This window comes from Astatotilapia calliptera, chromosome 2, assembly GCF_900246225.1.
Source record: "Astatotilapia calliptera chromosome 2, fAstCal1.2, whole genome shotgun sequence".
Classification (NCBI taxonomy): domain Eukaryota; kingdom Metazoa; phylum Chordata; class Actinopteri; order Cichliformes; family Cichlidae; genus Astatotilapia; species Astatotilapia calliptera.
In genome coordinates this window covers 18,692,118-18,713,174 of record NC_039303.1, presented here as the reverse complement: position 1 = coordinate 18,713,174, position 21,057 = coordinate 18,692,118, and the positions used below count along the sequence as shown (strand labels likewise).

The 21,057-nt window shown below is 41.2% G+C and overlaps 1 long non-coding RNA gene across 1 annotated transcript; it reads left to right on the top strand.

Annotated features, from left to right (window-relative positions):
- The first annotated feature begins 380 nt into the window (after positions 1-380).
- LOC113032844 (uncharacterized) lies at positions 381-19,066 on the top strand. Its single transcript, XR_003273946.1, has 3 exons — positions 381-410; positions 10,701-10,874; positions 16,326-19,066. It is a non-coding gene; the product is annotated as an uncharacterized LOC113032844 (long non-coding RNA).
- The last annotated feature ends 1,991 nt before the right edge of the window (positions 19,067-21,057 follow it).

Sequence of the window (21,057 nt, the reverse complement as noted above, 5' to 3'; positions counted from 1 at the left end):
ACTGCAGGAAAAACGAAAATAAATATTATAGTGCAAATTTGCAAAATAACAGCATATGCATCAAAATAAACTATTTCCAGCAGTGCAATATGAGTCTTAAGCATCCCAGAAACGACACAGAAAGTCATAAAGTCAAACATAACTTTTTAAAACACATAACAAGTAAAACACAAGCTCATAAGGCCCCGATCGTAAAAAAACTACATTTCCGCAAAATGACGTCACTTCCGGTTTCGGGCAGGTCATGCGGTCATGTGATAGTTCGCGCTGATGGAGTAGGAAGTGTTACAAACGGCGAAGCGTGTTTCTGGAATATCATGTTTTTGTTGCTGCAAGTGATTTTTATGCAGTTTTTGCAAAGCTATATGTGGAAGGAAACTGTGACCTAGGACAAGCTGATGGCATAAGATGTAAGTACAACTCCTCCAGTTTCATATGCAAAAAAAATTATTGCGCTAGCTTACTTGGTTGCAGAGCTACCGGGATTTAAAAATAGTTACGCAAAACAGAGCGTGCCCGCTCCGATCGGCTGTAAAGGGTTAAGTAATGTGGCTTGCTGTGAGATTATATTCTATCTATCTATCTATCTATCTATCTATCTATCTATCTATCTATCTATCTATCTATCTATCTATCTGCTGAGTACAGTGAACTCACTGTCATGTTTAGAAAACCAGTTTAAGACCTTTTGAGCTTCGTGTCTAGAATGCACCAATTTTCTGATGGTTGCTTCTAGCGGAGTAATATACAATGTCATAAAGTGATTGTAACGTCGGACCCAAGAAACATAAGCTGGGCAAATATACAGATACTGCAACAAAGACCAGGCAACAGTTTTCCAATCATTTCTTTTCCACTTGGTGAGCCTGTGAAATCTGTAGCCTCAGCTCAGCATCCTGTTCTTAGCTCACAGAGTGGCACCTGGTGAGGTCTTCTGCTAGTGTAACCCATCTGCTGCTCTGCTCCAATAATCAAATATTTGAGTTAGTGCTGCCTTCCTGTCAGCTTGAAGCAGTCTGACCATTCTCCTCTGACCTCTGGCATAAACATTTTTACTCAGAAAAACTGTCACGCATTGGATATTTGCTAGTTTTCAGACTATTCTCTGCAAACCTTAGCGATGATGTAGTAAGAAAATCCCAGATCGGCAGTTTCAAAAATACTAATTTAGCCACATTCAAAGCTAATTAAACCACCTTTATTCCTCATTCTGTTGGTTTGAACTTCAGCAGATTTCCTTGATCATGTTTAGGATGAACAGGTGTACCCAGTGCGTAGCTTAAATATACGATTTTTGGAAAAACCCACATTGTCCTTTCTCATGTAACAACTACATTATTACAGCAGCGAGTACTTTTTTTTCTTTTCTTTTCCTTTTTTCCTTCTGCCATCCTTGCATCACTTTTCCTCTGCTGTCCAACCCAGCTCTCTCCCCTCCTACCCCACCTCCTCCACCCTTCTCTCTCTATTAATGATCTGTCAGAGCAGATTGCCCATAAAACAAAGGACGGCGTTAAGGAGGTCATAACCATGGTGGTGCCCTCAGCACTTCTCACTTGATATTAATATGATTGGAGACATATTTCAGTGGACAGACACACACACACACATGCATGCACACATACATCACTGTTATCTCAGCAAACAGCAAGTGACTGAAGGGTTATGATCGTGCAGAGGGTAGGGAGTTGTGTGACTCCTCTTTCTAGTGAATAAATGTGAAAAGGCAGCAAAGCTGTGGTCATTTTATAAATATGCATTCATTGGTACAGTCACAAAACATCTGGTGTGATGCAAAAATTAAACAAAAATATAGATATGACATCACATGGTGCCAACAACTCGTATTAATGCTCACGTTTTTAGTAAAATCAAGTGTCTCTCACAGACTCTTCAGTGAAATGTTGCAACATTCTTCTTTCATATTAAATTCCCTCTATGAACACTGGCAGGGAGCCACAGGGTTATGCGGTGAATTATGGAAACTGTATCTAAAATGAAGGTCAGGAAAGGTGTGTTTGTGAGGTTTGATTTGAAGAATGAATGCAAGACATACGGGCTCTGACCTTTTGCAGCTTTTACCCTTTTGCAGAGTATAGTAAATTAACAGGGAATTGGCTTGTGGAAACACTGCTGGCGTTTGTGAGGAGCACCTGCTCTGTGTTAAAATAAGAGAGTGAAAAGGGAAGTTGAATTGGTAAAAAATAAAAAAAGATAAATAAACGTGAAGGCTTACGCCTACAGGCAGAAGCCAGAGGTTGATTGATCAAGAGGCTTGCTAAAAGTAAACTTTTCCCATCAATAATGACTTTTTTTTGTCGGCAATTCATTATTCTTTGCCCAGAATCTCCTATTTCTTTTCTTTTTAGATTTGTTGAGGGAAACACGGGTGCTTACCTGGAGGAGATTTGATTTTAAACAGATATGATTTTGACAGAAGTCAATATTGTCTGTCTTTATGTCTCATGGACATATTGAATTTCTTTCTGTTTTGCTTTTTGGAAACAGACCCCAGGTGACTCAGATAGCTTAGTGTTGAGCACACAACACAGACTTGTAACCCCTGCAAAGTTACAATATTGTGCAAAAATCTTAAACCATCCCATTGAATTCATTCTTGCCTTCAGAGAGCCCGACTCCAGCAGCTCTTCAGACAATCTTCTGTCAAAGATTGTCTTTGGGCATTGGTTGTTTTGGAATTGATATTTTTTATATTGTCATTTATGCTTAGAAATATATAATCATTTGTATGGTGATAAAAATCATATCCTTACTAGGTCTGATAAGATTCTGTGCGCACTTGTGTACCATGAGATGAGAGAAAGCAGCCTCGATGCTATAATTTCCATTATAGCTTTAGGAACCAGATTGTTCTGTTTCTTAGAGGTGCAAGACATCACACCTTTAAATGTGCATTTGAGATATGACCTATTGCAAGTTCCTGTTTTTATAGTTCAGCAAGACGCTTACTTCTACTTTTCTGCATGCCTCATACACACAGTTTAAGTTCATTGAAAGGTCGAATGTCTATGTATAGTATGGCTGGAAACACACACACACAGAATATAGACACTGATGTTGCTCAGATACAAGACTTAAGCTTAAGACTGTCACGTGTATTTGTAATTGCATATTCATGAATGATTGCTTGCTGACAATAAAAAGGGCTGTAGCGAAGGAATCAGTCGAAGTTGGTTGAGTTCAGGTGAAGAAATCGTTTCCTCAACTTTGGCTGACTTCCCTCGGGAGAAACAAGCACAGAGAGCACCTTCTTGCCTTGTTTGTCGTGCAGTTAGTAGTTTCGTGTTACAGCCTAGATAAACCCAACAGGCTGCTTTTTCACTGCAGCCAGTGAAATGAAAGGATGGCTGTGAAGAAGCTATTTTACTTTCTTATTGAAGAATTGCAATATGCTAAACATTCATATACCAATGATATACTCAATATTGACTTTTAAGCTCACTGGAATTCACTTCATGGAAGTATTTGAAGCACGATGGGATCAAAACCCAGAAGAGGAAAAATCAAACAGGCCAAAACTTTTCCAGCCACGGCTTCACGCTGTGTTCAACTGTCTTACAATGATTAAAAATGAAGTTGCACTGACAAGATTAAGGTCATATCCTGGAGATCTTATTTCACAGTGTAAAAATGTTTCCATACAAGGATTTTGTCCAAAGGACATTACAAGGATTAAATAAAAAAGTTACTTTTAACATCCTCGCAGCGATTAATGTCCCAGAGATCAACTTTAGAAAATTACAGCGTGGACTGCAGAAGATGTTCTCCCGAGAAGATAATCACACAGAATAGGATCGTAATTATTAAAGTTGTGCTTTCTCTTCTGACATCACAGGATTTCTGCACACGCTCAGATAAAAAAGTATGCCAGGAGACTAGAGCCTCTTAAGAGCCACGGAGTACGACAAAGAGACAAAACACCTTTTTCCTGTAACACAGTGATGTTTTCTCCGAAGATGTTTCAGTATTTGACAGAGAAAAACAAGGACAGAAAGAACATTTTTTTTACTGCTCTGTCTGAAACGTCCTTGTGAGCGAATGCTCATCAACATTTCTCATTTACTAAGCCTGAACAGCCTCACGTTACATACACGAGATTCTGATTTGAACTCCAAAGACACAAAGAGTAACCAGAGACAGCAGAAAGAAAATGTTGATCTTCTGGATCTTGTGGAAAGAAGCACAGATTCTGTTCAGAACCAAGAAAATTGCCGTGACTTAGGCGAGAGCCCAGAGGTGGAAACAGGAAAAAGGCTCAGTGCTGCTAAATAACACATGAACCCGACCAACCTGAAAACTAATGTTTTCTGAAATGTCTGGAGTCTTTACTTTATTTACTGAACTCCTTTTTTATTGTATATTGAAACATTTAGTTTGCACATGCTTTGTGAATCATATTTTAGAAAAAGCAATAACTTCACATTTTCCATTTTATTTTGCTGCTTGCTTTTAAAGATGCAGTTCACACTATAATCAAATCTGCATATTTTCCCTCTGGCCTTTAGTGCTATTTATCCATCTTTGGTGCTTTAAGTACCACGGGCCAAATGCCATTACTATTATATTAAAGAGAAAGCATACAATATCAAAAGCTTGGCACAAGCAGCAGCAGGGAAATGTCTTAATTTGATTTGATTCAAGTTTTCTAAAAAGCCTCACATCGGTGCACATGCCAAACACACACTTTACAATAATTCCTTAATAGGTTAAAGTGGTCGTAGTGTTTTTAGGAAGAATGTGACAAAATCAAGGTTACCTGAACAGCATGTAGATGAGGGTTGTCAAACATGAAGCTTAGAGGCTAAAATCGGCCCTGCAAAGAGTCCAATCGGGTCCACTGGACAGGTTAGAAACAACTGAATGAACGGCATAGATCCTTGAATTTTAACTTTATTTCCTTAAGTTTTACATCTTTTGCTGCTGATACAGACCTCTCCCATGGGCATTCATTCATTCCCATAGAATATATATGTCGTTTGACCATAATATGGATAAAAAGTTAAATATATACAAATTTATTTAAAGTAGTTTTCATTTGTTGCAATTTTTATGCTTAGTACAACTATATCATCGTGCTGTCTGAGCTTGAACTTGGCTCTAATTCACCTACAATTTTCTCCACTTTACAAAGCAATTTGCTGCACCTTAGATTGCCAGGGCCACAATTTTTTTTTCAAATCAAACTCTCTTAACTTTGGAGAATTTTTTTTACATTGACTTAAAAAAACAACTGCTGCTGGCAGGTTGAAAGGAAGAGGATTAATACAACCCACAGCCACATGGCTAAGACTTATATTTGCATATAGGGGCTAAGCTAGCTTAATAGTGATTGACCTCTTATAATTTTTGCCTCAAATTCTACCACATAGGCACACAGAAAACAGCTGTAAACGTTTTTAATGGGTTCTAACACAGAGACTAAAAAGGTTGGATCAATGCTGTAGAAAGATGGTGAGAAAAGAGAAAAACGAAGTGTAAGCATCCTTCCTCCTGCCTTACAGCTCCATATCCAATGTCCTTTGTCCAGTATTTCCACTATCCCTTCTCTGCAAATGTCAAAAAAATCTCAGCCTTGCCTCAAACTTCTACTATCTCCAAATTTCCTTCACTCTGCGCTCCATCTCATCCCAACCATCACCACTGGGTTTAGGTCAGGTGCCTGCGTGGACTGACTGACCTTCAGTTCTTAAAGCAATGATGGACTGTCTGTCTGTGAAGGCTCTCAGCCATCCAGGTCATGGAAAGTGACAGGGCTTCTTTAATCATGAACTTCTCTGTTTCTTAAAGAGAAATCTAAAGAAGAGAAACTTAAAGAAGTCCAGTTGCTTTTCTTTTCAAGCTCCTTTGATGATGGACTGTTGTTTCTCTCCACTTAGCTGATTGGTTCTTGCCATGGCATGATTTCTGACATTTGTCAAATAGCGCTGTCAGCTGTGCACTAAGTTATTTGGCAATTTATTCTTTGCTACATAATTCCACATAATAATAATAATAATAATAATAATAATAATAATAATAATAATCTTGCTTCACTTATCTGAACAGTGCAAATAGTCATGAAAATAGAGAAAACCGATTAAACGAGAAGGTGTGTACAAACTTGTAACTGGTAGTGTACACAGACTAATAACTACTAATAACTACTAGTGTACTGTCACTTTTCAAGTACATTCAGACTTAAAGGAGCATCCTTCACTGTGTTAGAAGATGACTTAACCTTTTACTTTGCAGTTAAATCTCAACTGTGTTTTCACTCTCCATTTACCAAAAGGTGTTAATAGGTGGGTCATGAAATGTATCAGTAACTTCTCATGTCACATGAAAGGTGTTTCCCTGACAACAGTTTTTAGATACTATTTTTCTAATTTGTACACATTGTACTAAAACTGTACATATTAAAAATGGCAGGGATCTAAAAATGACAAATTTCTTAAAAGCAATATATTTCATGTATCTCATCTTGTATGAAATTATAGAATACATACAATACATACATACAATGTTTTTTTCTGAACTTGTAACTGTATAAAGATGCAATCATGAATAATAATAATAATAATAATAATAATAATAAACTCACTTGAAATAACCTTTACATTTGTACAATGGTAAAGCTGTTCTATGTTCAGTGTATCTGATTTAGTGAAAACTGGCATCCTTCCTGTCCAGCTCAACTTCAATCGACAGCATCACAGCATGTTTCCTGCTGCTGTTTTTTGGCCAGCAGTGTGAGCCTGAGCTTGTGCTTCTGTTGGGGACAGAGCTTTTTCCAGGCCAACTGTTTTTGTCCATCCAGATGGAATTTGATTGCAAACTTTTTTCTTTTTTTTTTACAAAAGTTGTGAAAAAGCATGCCAGCACCATCTGGAATAAAGTGGAAGTTGCTCCACTTGAGCGGGATCATCCACCTGGAATTAAGCCTTTCAAAAACAATTACCACTGCCGCACCCCAGTAAATGCTGAAGGGCTCTTACAGAGGGTTGGACACCGAGTGCAGCCCTTCATTACCCACTTGAGCAGTGGATATGTAAGACAAGAGTGGGGTAAGTTAATGGGTGTCCCCTTCATCCTCACTGTAAAACTCTTGGAATCACATAAACAAACTTGTGAGCCTGTGAGTGTTTTCGTGCGTGACTTTCTGGAGATACATATTATATGATGAAATGTGGTTTTGCAGCTCTCTGTTTGAGAAAACATGCTGTATTTTTGCCTCAGTATAGTTTTCAACCAGTGAACTAACATATATGCTTCATATATATATATATATATATATATATGATGTTAATGCAGCACTACGGACGATACCTACAGCCACGATTGCCGACACTAACAAGCTGATCTACAATACGGCAGCAGTGATCAGTTAGGTTGAACAGCCACAAGGGGCTGTATCCTCCATGGAGAAGGAGGCTAGAGGCTAAGATCAAGGTAGCACGGAGGGAGGTTAGCCAACTATCGGAGTTGCAGAAGGGCGCGATGAGGAAGGTGCCTAAGAAGTACAGGAAACTGTACAAATGAACCAGCTGCTAGTTGACGAGGGACACCCGGAATGGCTAACCGAAGGCCGGACAGTTCTGATCCTCAAGGACCCCCAGAAGGGACCGGTCCCCTCCGACTATCGACCAATAACCTGCCTCAGCACCACGTGAAAGCTCCTGTCAGGCATCATAGCGGCTAAGATGAACAGGCACATGGGTCAATACATGAGCGAGGCACAGAAAGGGATGGGCAAGAATACCAGAGGCGCAAAACACCAGCTACTGGCAGACCAAGAGGTCAGCCGAGACTGCAGGACCAGACTGACCAACCTGTGCACTGCCTGGATTGATTACAAGAAGGCCTATGGCTCAATGCCCCACTCCTGGATCAATGCCTAGAACTATATAAGATCAACAGGACCCTGAGAGCCTTCATCAGGAACTCAATGGGGATGTGGCGGACAACACTGGAGGCCAACCTCAAGCCCATAGCACGAGTCAACATTCAAGTGCGGGATCTATCAAGGATATGCTCTGTCCCCACTGCTGTTCTGCATAGGCCTGAACCCCCTCAGTGAGATCATTGACAAGACTGGCTACAGATACTGGCTATGGAACGGAGCAGTTGTCTGCCACCTCCTGTACATGGATGACATCAAGCTGTATTCCAAGAGTGAACGAGACATTGATTCACTGATCCACACTACCAGGATATACAGTAATGACATTGGAATGTCGTTCGGGCTGGAGAAGTGTAGTCGGATGGTAACAAAGAGAGGGAAGGTAGTCAGAACTGAGGGGATTGAACTACCAGAAGGCAACATTGCAGACATAGAGGACAGTTACAAGTACCTGGGGATCCCGCAGGCGAATGGGAACCATGAAGAGGCCGCTAGGAAAGCTGCAACCACCAATTACCTGCAGAGGGTCAGGCAAGTCCTGAGGAGTCAGCTGAATGGTAAGAACAAGATTGGGACTATGAACACCTACGCCCTGCCCATAATCACGTACCCTGCTGGAGTACTAGGCTGGCCAAAGGAGGAGATAGAAGCCACTGACATAAAGACAAGAAAGCTCCTCACCATGCATGGAGGGTTTCACCCCAAGTCCAGCACCCTGAGGCTTTACGCTAAGCGGAAGGAAGGGGGCCGGGGACTGGTGAGTGTCAGCACCACAGTCCAGGATGAGACAAGGAACATCCATGAATACATCACGAAGATGGCCCCAACTGACAGCGTGCTCAGTGAATATCTCAGGCAGCAGAAACCCAAGAAAGTGGAGGAAGGCGAGGAACCATCATGGAAGGACAGGCCCCTGCACAGTATGTACCACCGGCAGATAGAGAAGGTGGCTGATATCCAGAAATCCTACCAGTGGCTGGACAAAGCTGGACTGAAAAACAGCACAGAGGCACTAATCATGGCAGCACAGGAACAGATCCATTGAGAACAAGCTCTGAGTACAAGATCCATAGAGGCTGGCGTCTATCACACCAGGCAAGACCCCAGGTGCAGGCTGTGTAAAGATGCTTCAGAGACAATCCAGCACATAACAGCAGGGTGTAAGATGCTAGCAGAACATGAGAAGACGGCTGTAGTGATCGATGTAGCGGTTCTGATTGACAGCAACATCAGGAAGAAGGAACACGAGAAGCTTGAGAAATACCAAGGGCTCAGAGAAGAGAAAGGAGGGTGGAAGTGATGGTGGTCCCAGTGGTAATCAGAGCACTAGGTGCAGTGACTCCCAAGCTAGGCGAGTGGCTCCAGCAGATCCCGGGAACAACAGCGAAGATCTCTGTCCAGAAGAGCGCAGTCCTAGGAACAGCTAAGATACTGCGCAGGACCCTCAAGCTACCAGGCCTCTGGTAGAGGACCCGACCTTGAAGGATTGACCGTCCACAGGGGCAAGTGGGGAATTTTTATATATATATATATATATATATTAGGGGTGCAACGATACTCGTATCGATATTGAACCGTTTGATACAGTGCTTTCGGTTCGGTACGCATATGTATCGAACAATACATTTTTAATTTATTTGATCAACATTTTTTCTGATGATGCTGTCTGTGTTGAGAGCTCAGTGGATCTGCATTCGACTACTCCGCCTAGGCTGCACTGTCGAGCGCAGATCCACTGAGCACTGCGCAAGCTAGCAAGACAGAAGCTAAGCTCATTGCAACATGGCAAATTGAATCTCCCCCACCCTCATTCAGATCTGGCCTTTGGAACTATTTTGGTCTTCATGTGAAGTATGACCCTAAAGGTAAGTGCGTCATGGACAAAAGTAAAACAGTATGTCGGATGTGCCACGCAATGCTCAATTACATGGGTGGGAACTACTGCATTAGCGCAGTTTGCTCGTTAACGTGTTGACACTGTCCAGCCCCACGCACGGGGCGATCCGCGGTAGCTCGTTAACGGAGATTTGCCGTGTTCATCATCCTAGTGCAAAGACAAGTGGAAGCAGACAAAAACAACAAGTACGCATGCTACAAACTTTACCCAACTCATGAGTGATTTCTTGATCAGATAGATTTATTATTTTATCCCTTTGTTGTTTCAGCAACATTAAATTTAAAAACTGTACGTTTGAGTTAAAATATATATTTAGAATTTTAATAAATGACAAATTAAAAAAGCATGAACATTTTTTTGTATCAAAAAAATATTGAACTGTGACACCAAAGTATCAAACCGAACCGAAACGTGAATTTTGTGTATCGTTGCACCCCTAATATATATATATATATGTACACCAAATATATATTACACAATGTATAAGAAGTTTTTTTGGAGGGAGTTATTGTCCATATCTAGCTTTTACAATTTGCTACTTGTTAAAGGATCTAATAGTTTGGGAGCATAAGCTTCAGTTTTTCTTAATATGTGCAATTCCAGTGTATAGTATAGTACTGTAACTGCTAAGATACTTGGGCGCGGCTCTAAAAAACTGATCCTAAAAACAACCTTGCTCCTGCTGCCACTGATTAAATATGTCCTTTCACTGTATTTCATTAAGGCATTGGTTGTCTTGTACTAAGCTGAATATACAAGAACTGGAGAGATCAATCTTTAAATTGATCATCGTGGCACATAGTGGTAAAGTTAACTGGAAATTGGCCTTGTTCTCCAGGCAAAAGAACTCTACACCTTACACTGAGTCAATAATGAACATCTCTGTTTACCAACCTGTTCTAGAGTCAAATTGGAGGCTGTCTGCCCAACCGCTAAAGCTTGCCTGAAAGTGGGCCATGGACCAGCACAATGATCCGAAGCACAGCAGCAAAGTTACAACAGAATGGCTGAAAAAGAAAAGAATTCAGGTGTTGCAATGGTTATAGTCCAGAGGCAGGACCTCATCACTTCAACCAGGTGAATAATATTTATTTTTTTATCCTTGGGTTACAAAAAATGACAACTATAAATACTTGAATGCCTCAATAAACTGAAGCAGTGGCAGGTCTAGAAAGTCTTATATGGGGGGCAAAAGAGGGGCAAGAGGTCTTGGCAGGGTGACACATCCCTCGTCATGTGATTGCATCATTATCTCTTTTAAGAAAACCAAGGCAAGGTGAAACTCTTTTTCATGTGACTGTATTTTCAGTAGCCTGGTTGAACCACAAACGAGACGCACAATACATCAAAACAGAAAAAGTAAAACAGTGCATGTGTCTTAGAAATGAGTAAGAGTAATTCTCTGATTCAAAGTCATGGTAGCACTTTTTGAATCTAACAGTATTTCACATTCACTTGGCACGAAAAACAACTTGTTCCTTTTGACTTGTTGAAAGAAAGTGGTTAACGAATGTCTTTGCTGTCCTTGACACCAATTTCTGGACCTAAAGCAAGTGCAGTGCATGAAAAAATCAGGTTCATGAGAAGTCAACCAAAAAGTAAATAGCCAATGGAAAGCAAAAAGCTTTTTGAGGCCACATGCTTGAGGAAAGTGCCTCTTAGCTGGCACAAAAACCTATGATGGACATAAACCTAAAACCAGAACGTTGGAAAAAACAAACAAGCAATGTTCAGAATTTCTTCTGTCTGAGAGCTAAAGCAGCAGTGATCACAGATGGAGTTGTCTGAAGCCAACTTCATGTGTGCTCCATGTACTGAGAAACACTTTCAAAAAGCTGTCTTTGGAAAATAAATACTGTTAACAGACTTTTAGAATAAGTGAACTGACCCAGCAAGGAGAAGTCAAGCCTGTACACACTGTGTGAATAATGTCCAGAAAACAGTGTGCAAGATAAAGACTGAAAGATTATTCATCTGAATCTTTTAATACTTCTTTAATTGTGGTATTCACTGTTCCCCTGGCAACAATTAAATCAAATCAAATCACTTTTATTGTCACATCACATGTGCAGGTACATTGGTACAGTACACGCGAGTGAAATTCTTGTGTGCGAGCTTCACAAGCAACAGAGTTGTGCAAAATACAATAACGTAAACAAGCAAAATACAAGAATGGCTACATCTGAACTAATAAATATATGTACAATATATAATAGTATATGCATTTCTGGATGTGTATACTAAATATTTTTCTACGTGTGTGTGTGTGTGTGTGTATGTGTGTGTACACATATTTTACAAATTAAATAGAGTAAGCAATAAATAAAATATATAAAAATATACAGAGTTGAGACATGTGCAAAACAGTGGCATTACTGTACAGTATGGAGTGCATAATGTTGAAGTTCCAGTAGTGGAGGTGAGGTGTCTATGACGTGTTCAGCAGTCTGATGGCCTGGTGGAAGAAGCTGTCTCTCAGTCTGCTGGTACGGGACCGGATGCTGCAGAACCTCCTTCCTGATGGAAGTAGTCTGAACAGTTTATGGCTGGGGTGACTGGAGTCCTTGATGATCCTCCCCGCTTTCCTCAGGCACCGCTTCCTGTAGATGTCTTGGAGGGAGGGAAGCTCACCTCCAATTATCCGTTCAGAGCACCGCACTACTCGCTGGAGAGCTTTGCAGTTGTAGGCGGTGCGGTTGCCATACCAGGTGGTGATGCATCCAGTGAGGATGCTCTCAATGGCACAGTGATAGAAGGTCCTGAGGATACGGGGGCTCATGCCGAATCTTTTCAGTCTCCTGAGAAAGAAGAGGCGCTGCTGCGCCTTCTTCACTGTTTTGTTTGTGTGTACTGACCACGTAAGATCCTCAGCCAGATGTACACCAAGGAACCGGAAGCTGCTCACTCTCTCCACAGCAGCGCCGTTGATGGTGATGGGGGCGTGCACTTCTCTGCACCTCCGGAAGTCCACTATCAACTCCTTTGTCTTTGCGACGTTGAGGGTGAGATGGTTGTCTTGACACCAGTGGGTCAGGGCGCTGACCTCCTCCCTGTAAGCCGTCTCATCACCACAAGATTTAACAATTAACAAAAGATTGTTAAGACCATGACCTGCTGACCTCACGGTGGTAAGTTATATGAAAACAAGTTTTCAACTTGATGATGTAAAGTAGTAAAGTGGATTAGGCTGAATTAAAAAGCAAAGTCGATAATGCTTATGGATCTTTTTTAAATGAAGTTATTATTACATTATCAAAACATCAAGAGATAATGGGCCAGTTTAACCTGTTACCCTGAGAAATCCAAAAACGATGAATAAACATGAAAAAATAGCTTGTTTACTCCTCAGGCATGAAGGTGACCCAGCTGAGGTGGATACTGAATAAACAAACATTATCAGAATGATCAGTGATGACTGCTCGTCTGTGAAGCTGAAGCTAGGATATTCATCTTAACTGAGATGGACTGATGTCAATTCTTTTCATAGTAGAAACACACAGTGCAATATCTTCTTTTTTTTTTTTTTCTTTTTGCCTGTCCCGTTTGGCTCTTTTGCCATCAGAATTGTTGTCTAAAGGCAAAGAAAGATGCCCAACGGATTTACTTTACCAAATTGACCATCCCAGCCTTGCCATAATGGTCCATTTGATTCACCTTTTATTGTTTATTTTATTTTCACTTACTGAATACGGGACAGACTTGACTGGGGGAAAGAAGGGGAGAAAGAAAGAGGGAAAGAGAAACAGCTGAGAAGAGGGATGGGGGAGAAGGGCAAAAGACAAAAACCAACAGAACGGGCAGAGAAAAAAAAATGCATATATCAATCACCTGGATCACCTGCTGAGAAAGAAAAAAGAAAACAAGCAGAAGAGAACAAGAGTAATAGAATAAACAACATCACAATGATATATGGAAATATGAAAGTAAATACTAAATATTAAACATTATTGTGCAGCACATAAGATCAACAGAACACAGTGTGCTTTGAGGTAGGAGCCAAAAAGGGTGTAGTTTGTGGGTGTGATCACCCGTGTGTACACCTGTGAGCATGGACGCGTTTGTTTTTTGTTTTTTTAAAAGGTTCCTTCATGTAATGATCTGCTAGAGGGTGTGTGTGTGTGTGTGTGTGTGGGGGGGGGGGGGGGGGGGGGGCACAGCCCCGTCCTCCAGGGCATGAAGCAGGTATGGAGGAGATCAAAACTCCAGACATCCAGAGGCCCCCAGAACACAAGAGACCAAGGAAGACCAACAGAGGGGCAGCCGCGCCACTGTCCCAGAAAGAGCTGAGGAGAGTCCCAGATGAGGGCTCACTCAGCAGCCGCGGAGCAGAAGCCAGGGGGAGTTGCAGTGACGCGCCCGTGAGCTCCGTTGGCAGCCAGCCGTGCCTGAGTGACCGAGCCCCAGGCCGAGAGGCCGGGGGCACCCCACCTCCGAAGTGGCCCGAGCAAGCCCCAGGCTCCAGGCCCCGATAAGCGGCCGCCAAGGAGTGAGCCGGTGTGTACCTGGACGCCCACCCCCGGACACAAAGAACCACCAACGCACCGATGTCTGAGGGAGTCCGCCACCGGCAGGGGAAGTGGTGGTAGGGGGAGATAGGCCTCCATACCTTGGAGGGCCTAAGATGTCCCCAGAGAGGTGGCGCCTGACACCCAACCTGACATATAGACACAGAAATACAGGCACACACATATACAAACATCCATTCCCACCCTCATGCTCTCATATACACTTACTCCACACTCAACCAACGTGGAGACAGACATAAAGAGACGCTGTACACACGATCACACTCCCCAAGCGTACTCTAAGCCCCGGGTCTAGGTACCCTTGCCCCTGGAGGGGGGGAACTGCACCCAGACCCAGGTGGTGTTACCCTTTTCTCTGCGGTGGGGGGAGGCAGACCGCCCCGACTCCGCAGCAGCAGGGAGGCCCCACACTCCAGACCGCAGTCGGACGGCCAACTCCTCCTCCTAGCCCCCCCGCTCCAGCAGGTCGCAGAGAATGGGGGTGAGAGAAGACTCCAAACCTCCCTCCACCCGCTCATTGTAGTGTTGATGCATATGTGTTCTAAGGTGCATTTAAAACCCAGGAGGGCATGGAGCTACCTGCCAGAGAGCAGCAGGTAAGCGCATGGTCCCTCCTGCTGGCCCTCAATGTCTACGTGTATTTAACATTGCAAGGTGGGCAACGACGCCAGAGGTGGCGGCCAGGGTGTACACCCTGATGGTACTTTGGATTCCGTGTATCGTGCCCACCCCCAGGATCCTATATGTATGTGTAATGAGAGTGTGAGTAATGTGAATGTCTAAGTTGTGGGATAAAATTGAGGCAGAGGCAGCCAGAAGGGGACGGGGGGGGGGGGGGGGGTGGCCTCCTCTGCACCCTGGTGACATACCCCTACTCCAAGGTCCTGCATGTGTGGGTGGTTGTGGTGGAGCGGGAAGAGGGAGGCAGCTGGAGATGGGGAGGGAAGGAAGGGAGGGGCAAGTGACCCCTCCCTGGGGCCAGCTCCCCCGCTGACCCCAGTAGGCACCCCCATACTCCGCGACCCACCAGGGAAAGGGGGCCCAGGCCCATCCAGACCGGGGCCCAGCGCAGCAGCGCCTCCCGGCCCCACAGAGCCCAGGACAGTCCACCCAACCCCACCACAGAGTGCAATATCTTCTATTACCCTGTAATGCCAAATATGCATCATTATTAATACCCAAGTTTTGCAAAACCTAATTATCATCAGAAAAACCTAAAAAAATCACAAATGCTGGATTTGGCAGAATGATACAAATTAAAACTCATATAGACAAACCTGTATTTAAATATTTTTCATTTGTCAGGTTCAATAGACACTCCAGTTTCAAAGACATTTCAATGTTTTAGTTGGTTCAGGCTTTACAGGCTAACTGAAGTACAGCCTCAAGTGTTGATCAACAGTGCACTCCTTAATCTGAGATCTTTCATCCTAAATCATCTGCAGCTGACAAGATAGAACTTTTTTTTTTACTCATATACACATTCACAGAAGAATGATGAATAAAATCTAAATCCTTCAGAAATGTTGTACTGGTCCTTTATTGCTGAGGAAAAGTAAGAGAACCAAATAAAATAAGTCCTAAACACCTGCTGTGGATTTTGCGTTATGGAGGTGTGGAGCTCTGTGAGGACAGAGGCTGATTTTGCTGCTGAACGTTTGAACTTTTAAGATCGTTTAACAAATCCAGCCTCCTTTGGGACTGTCTTTGTCTACTGAAGTACAAGTCATCTGCTTCTTGTTAGATCCATTCAGTCAAACTCATATTTTTCTATTTTACAAAGGTGGTAACCAGGCTTGGCACAAACATAATGCATTCCTATATTTATTAAAGGGAATTAGTTATGAAACACTCTCCTGCATGAATCATACATCAGTACACGCCTAATTTTATGCATGATCCATGATAATGAATATCCAAAGAAAGAAAAACAACGAACTGAAAAATTTAACAAACCATGTTATTCTTAAAAGGACTCACTATCCCCCCTGCTTCCCTGTAGTTTGCACCCTGATAAACCATCACGGCATATATCCCTGTAACAACGAGCATCCACAAGTACATCAGGAAAATGGCCATGACCAACCGCGTGCTCAGTGAACGCCTCAGGCAGCAGAAACCCAAGGAAGAGGAGGAAGAGGAGGAGCCATCATCAAGCCCCTGCACAGTATTTATATATATATATATATATATATGGACCCTACATTGTTTAACACTCTACATTTTATGCTTAAATAATGTCAATATTTAACAATAAATCAGGAATTAAAAATGTTTCATATTTGTCAGTAACCAAGATTTTCCATTTTTACCCCCAAGTCGTTTCAGACATGGATGTTTTCCACCAGACCACTTTATACTTGCTATGAACGCCAGCTGAGTGTCTATTTAATCTTGAGCAGGCTCTATAACTTTGACCCATACTGGACTTCTCTCACAATGAGTCAATAATGACAGTAATACTGAAGTCAGTTCTCGAGGATACTCTAAACTTCTCCATTGGGAAGTGCTGCTGTTATTGTTGTTGTTAGCTGCTGTTAGCCAGTGGTACTGAAACTTTCTTTGGAGTGAATCTAATTAACAAAAAACCTCCCATATGATGTGAGAATGCAATCAATCTGTTTATCACAGGGAAATATGGGGTTTATAACACTCAAGCACAATGTTAGCTCATAACCAGCTGTTGCTGTAACCAGCTCACCGGCAGATGTCCAGGGACTGGAGGGTGAAATATCTAATCTACTCACAATGAGTAACTGTGACAATATCTGGAATGAATAAAATGTTTTCTTATGCTAGAGCCTTGACTTCAGTTGAAGGGATGATGCTTCAGGTGAGAAGAAAGAGGATTAGGCAGAGATGAGTGCAAAATGAACAGTGGTAGAGGATGCAGATGAAAAAGAAGAAAAGAAAGAGATTAAAAAATTTGAATGTAATAGACTTAAATGGTCATGAGCAGTTTAAAAGAGCAATTTGATATTCATACTAACATAACTTTTCAATAGTTTTAATTTCTAGTTAAATGTCGGGATTTAAGAAGGTTAATTTTTCTTTTCGAGGTTTTCAGGAATCTGGAATATTCCAGTAAAGAAATATTGGGGTATAGTGGGTTAAGAGGAGAACATCTAAAACCTGCTGGCTAACAACTGGAGGTGTATCGCTCCTCCTGTTTTCTACCTGGAAACAGTGTTTACAGTGCAATCTGCCTTTGGTGTTTTTTTGCTAGCAACTGTGACATTCACTAATGCCCTTAATTTTTTGACACACAAAGCAAAACAAACGATTACACTATTCCCTAACTACACTAACTATACACTCCAATCACACTAAATGTCATTAATCTCTCACATCTTTCTTTCCCCGCCTCCTAAGCAACCAACACCCATGTGTTGCCATATCATTTTTTGATTGGTTGACATGGTACTTTTTTTTTTTGCGCTGTCCTTAGAAAATGCTATTTTTAACATTACCATTTAGTTTAAAAGTTTATGTTCAGTGTTATTTGTACGTAGGCTCAAAGTATTAATGCTATCTTATTTTAATAAACAACATTGTCATATGCAAAACTATTGTGGGACGAGGGGTGGCAAGAGATTATTTTGGGGTGGCATGCCACCACAGTGGATCCGCCCCTGGACAGTACCATGACAGAACGTGTGATCGATATTTAGATTTTTCATTCCGCATACTGTACGCTGCAGGTCATCTTTTTAGTCAGGTCATCTAGGATGATGCATTCATTGCTAATGTGTCAATGACTTTCTTTCTCGGGGGGCAGTGCTCCACAATGAATTTCCTGCAATCTTCATACATCAAAAGCAGTCAATAAGTGCCAGTGACCCTGCAGCTTCTCCCCTGCAGCAAAATGCCACTAACCTAAAGCATAACGGTTATCTGTCTCTGTTCTGTCCTAGCACAGTGACCTGGGTTGATGTGTACCCTACTTTAGCTAAATTTCAAACACTGAGAGATGAAAGCTACTGTATCTATTTGCTATCTAAAAGTTACATTAAGTTTTTTTTTTCAATATAACATCCACCATCCACCCTTAACTCTAACTGAAATCATACACATTATTCATACTATCAATCAGGTTTACCTGTGCAGCACTGAAAGTTTGTTTCACTGTTGTTGGAGCTTTTACATTTTTGCCTTGATGGCTTAATTTCTGCAGCAGTAGTTTAAAGATGATAATTAGTCTTGAAGTTGAGATCATGAGTTGTGAAAGACTGTCTCCTTCCTAGGATGTGAAGTATTGCTATGTTGTGAAAGTTACTGGCATCTCTCAGTTGCCAGCTGGTGTGCATCATGGATACAGTTTTGACAAATCTGTAACAATTGTGCAACGCTATCATGCTAATGTGGGCCAAAATCTCACATTTTAATTACCTGTTGAATCTATGCCATGAATAATTAAAACACTTCTTAGGGCAAAAATGATTTCAACCTGGTCTTACCAAGGTATACCTTACAAAGTCAATCAATAGGATGCTTGACAAAGAGGATGTTACTCCATTCTAAGCATTTTTCAACATATGTGGTTAATGTTGTTAACCACATATGTGGCTAATGAAGTCAAAAGTCAAAAGATCAAATGGAAAAAAAATCTGCGAATGGGAAAAAAAAGTGAACAGTTTGTATTGGAGATTGATTTTTCTGGTTACTTTAGACTAAAATCAACAAAATTAAGATTAAATGCAAAGCTCAAAAAACAGTGTTTCATTAAGATAACGTGCTGTTCGGGGTGTAATGATCATTTTTTTTAAATTATAATTTCAAGGCAACCTTTTTTCTTCAGCTCATATATTTAACTATTACAACACCTTCTAATTTGCAGTATATATATATATATATATATATATTAGGGGTGCAACGATACACAAAATTCACGGTTCGGTTTGATACTTTGGTGTCACGGTTTGATATTTTTTCGATACAAAAAAAATGTTCATGCCTTTTTAATTTGTCATTTATTAAAATTATAAATATATATTTTAACTCAAAAGTGCAGTTTTTAAATTTAATGTTGCTGAAACAAAAAAGTAATAAAAAATATATATATATCTCAGGGCTCGCAAAATTTCAAAATCCCTGGTAGCCCTTCAGGCAGGGAATCTTCAGTTTTTGGTAGCCCAAAATAAATTTAAGTAGCCTGAATAAAAAAGAGAGCAATTTTTTGATTGATGTTTTGTTTCCTTTACAATATTATACATTAAAGTACAATATTGTAAAGGAAACAAAACATTAATCAAAAAATTGTTGAAAAACAAATTACAACATTGTATAAAAATTACAATCATCAACTCAAATACTTGGTTCTAATTGAACAGAAATTTCTATGAACTTGTAAGAACTGTGTAGAACATGAATCAGTCTGTGTCAGATCCTGAATTTGAAATTTCCACTGAAGTCACGGGTAAGAGGCAAGTGGAACCAAAATCTAGGCCACCGGTCCCCAACCTTTTTTGCGCCACGGACCGGTTTATGCCCGACAATATTTTCATGGACCGGCCTTTAAGGTGTCGCGGATAAATACAACAAAATAAAACTAGTACCGGTGTTCTGGGAATCCATCCTACCTGGCAAACCATCCTACCCGTTGTTTCTGCGCATGCGCACAACACGAGATTCAGTGGCAAATTGTCCTACCTTTATGAATATTAGCTAGAAAAATACTCTGACCAGTAAAATTAACTGCCAAACCAACTTACCTTTGTGAATGTCACCTACAAGCATACTTAAACTGCTAAAATTTTTTGGCAAATCATTCTACCTTTGTTAATAACAGCTACACACATACTCTGACGGGTAAAATTAAGTGCCAAACCATGCTACCTTTGTGAATGTTACCTACAAGCATACTTTAACGGGTAAAATGAAGTGGCAAACCACCCTGGCTGTATGCATATGAGCTACAAGCATACTCTGATGGGCAAAGTTAAGTGGCAACCGTCATACATACTTAAATTGGTGCTGGAATTACTCTGTGACAGCAGAAATGTGCATAAACTACTTATGGTAGGACGTTTTGCCAAAGTAGGATGGTTTGTCAGAACACCGGTACCGAAAAAAAGAAAATTTATTCATAACACACATGAAAAGACCAAGGAAAACTGAGTAAACGATAAAACCAATAACAAAATAACGCTGAAAACCAATAAAAACCCTGAAAACTATACATTTCACACCTGAGCCTCAACTCTCGCAGCCCAAACAACTCACGGACCGGTACCGGTACTGATCTAGGCCATTTGCTTTTTGAAGTTTGCAAAGACTGCTAAATTTTGCCAGTGGTAGTTCACTCTTTGCGACATAGTACGCTGTTTTAAGCTGATTTTCAGGTTTATTTTTAGGATGTTATTTGCAATTGGTGTTTGTTCTGGGAAAGATATTGCAGACTGAGCAATAATGCATTTCTTGCATTTCTCATGGGTTCTAATGGGGGCCTTTCTTAAAATGACTGGTCCCAGTAACAAAAGCGCTTGTCGACTCAGAAATCGAGGGAAAACCAACAACACACCCGGCAGAACATTATGTTATTTACACAGGTGCACATAAGTGGTCCGCATGTGCGCATTCGCTGGCAAAATAAAAGACGCGCACCAGATAAGAAGTTGAAACGCGCGTTTGCGTCCATATAAAAGGCAGTGTTTTTGTCCGCTAGAGTGGGATTTTTACGGCACATTCCGCACCACATCATTTGTTTGAAGCCAGCTCACCTCCTGCAACCACTT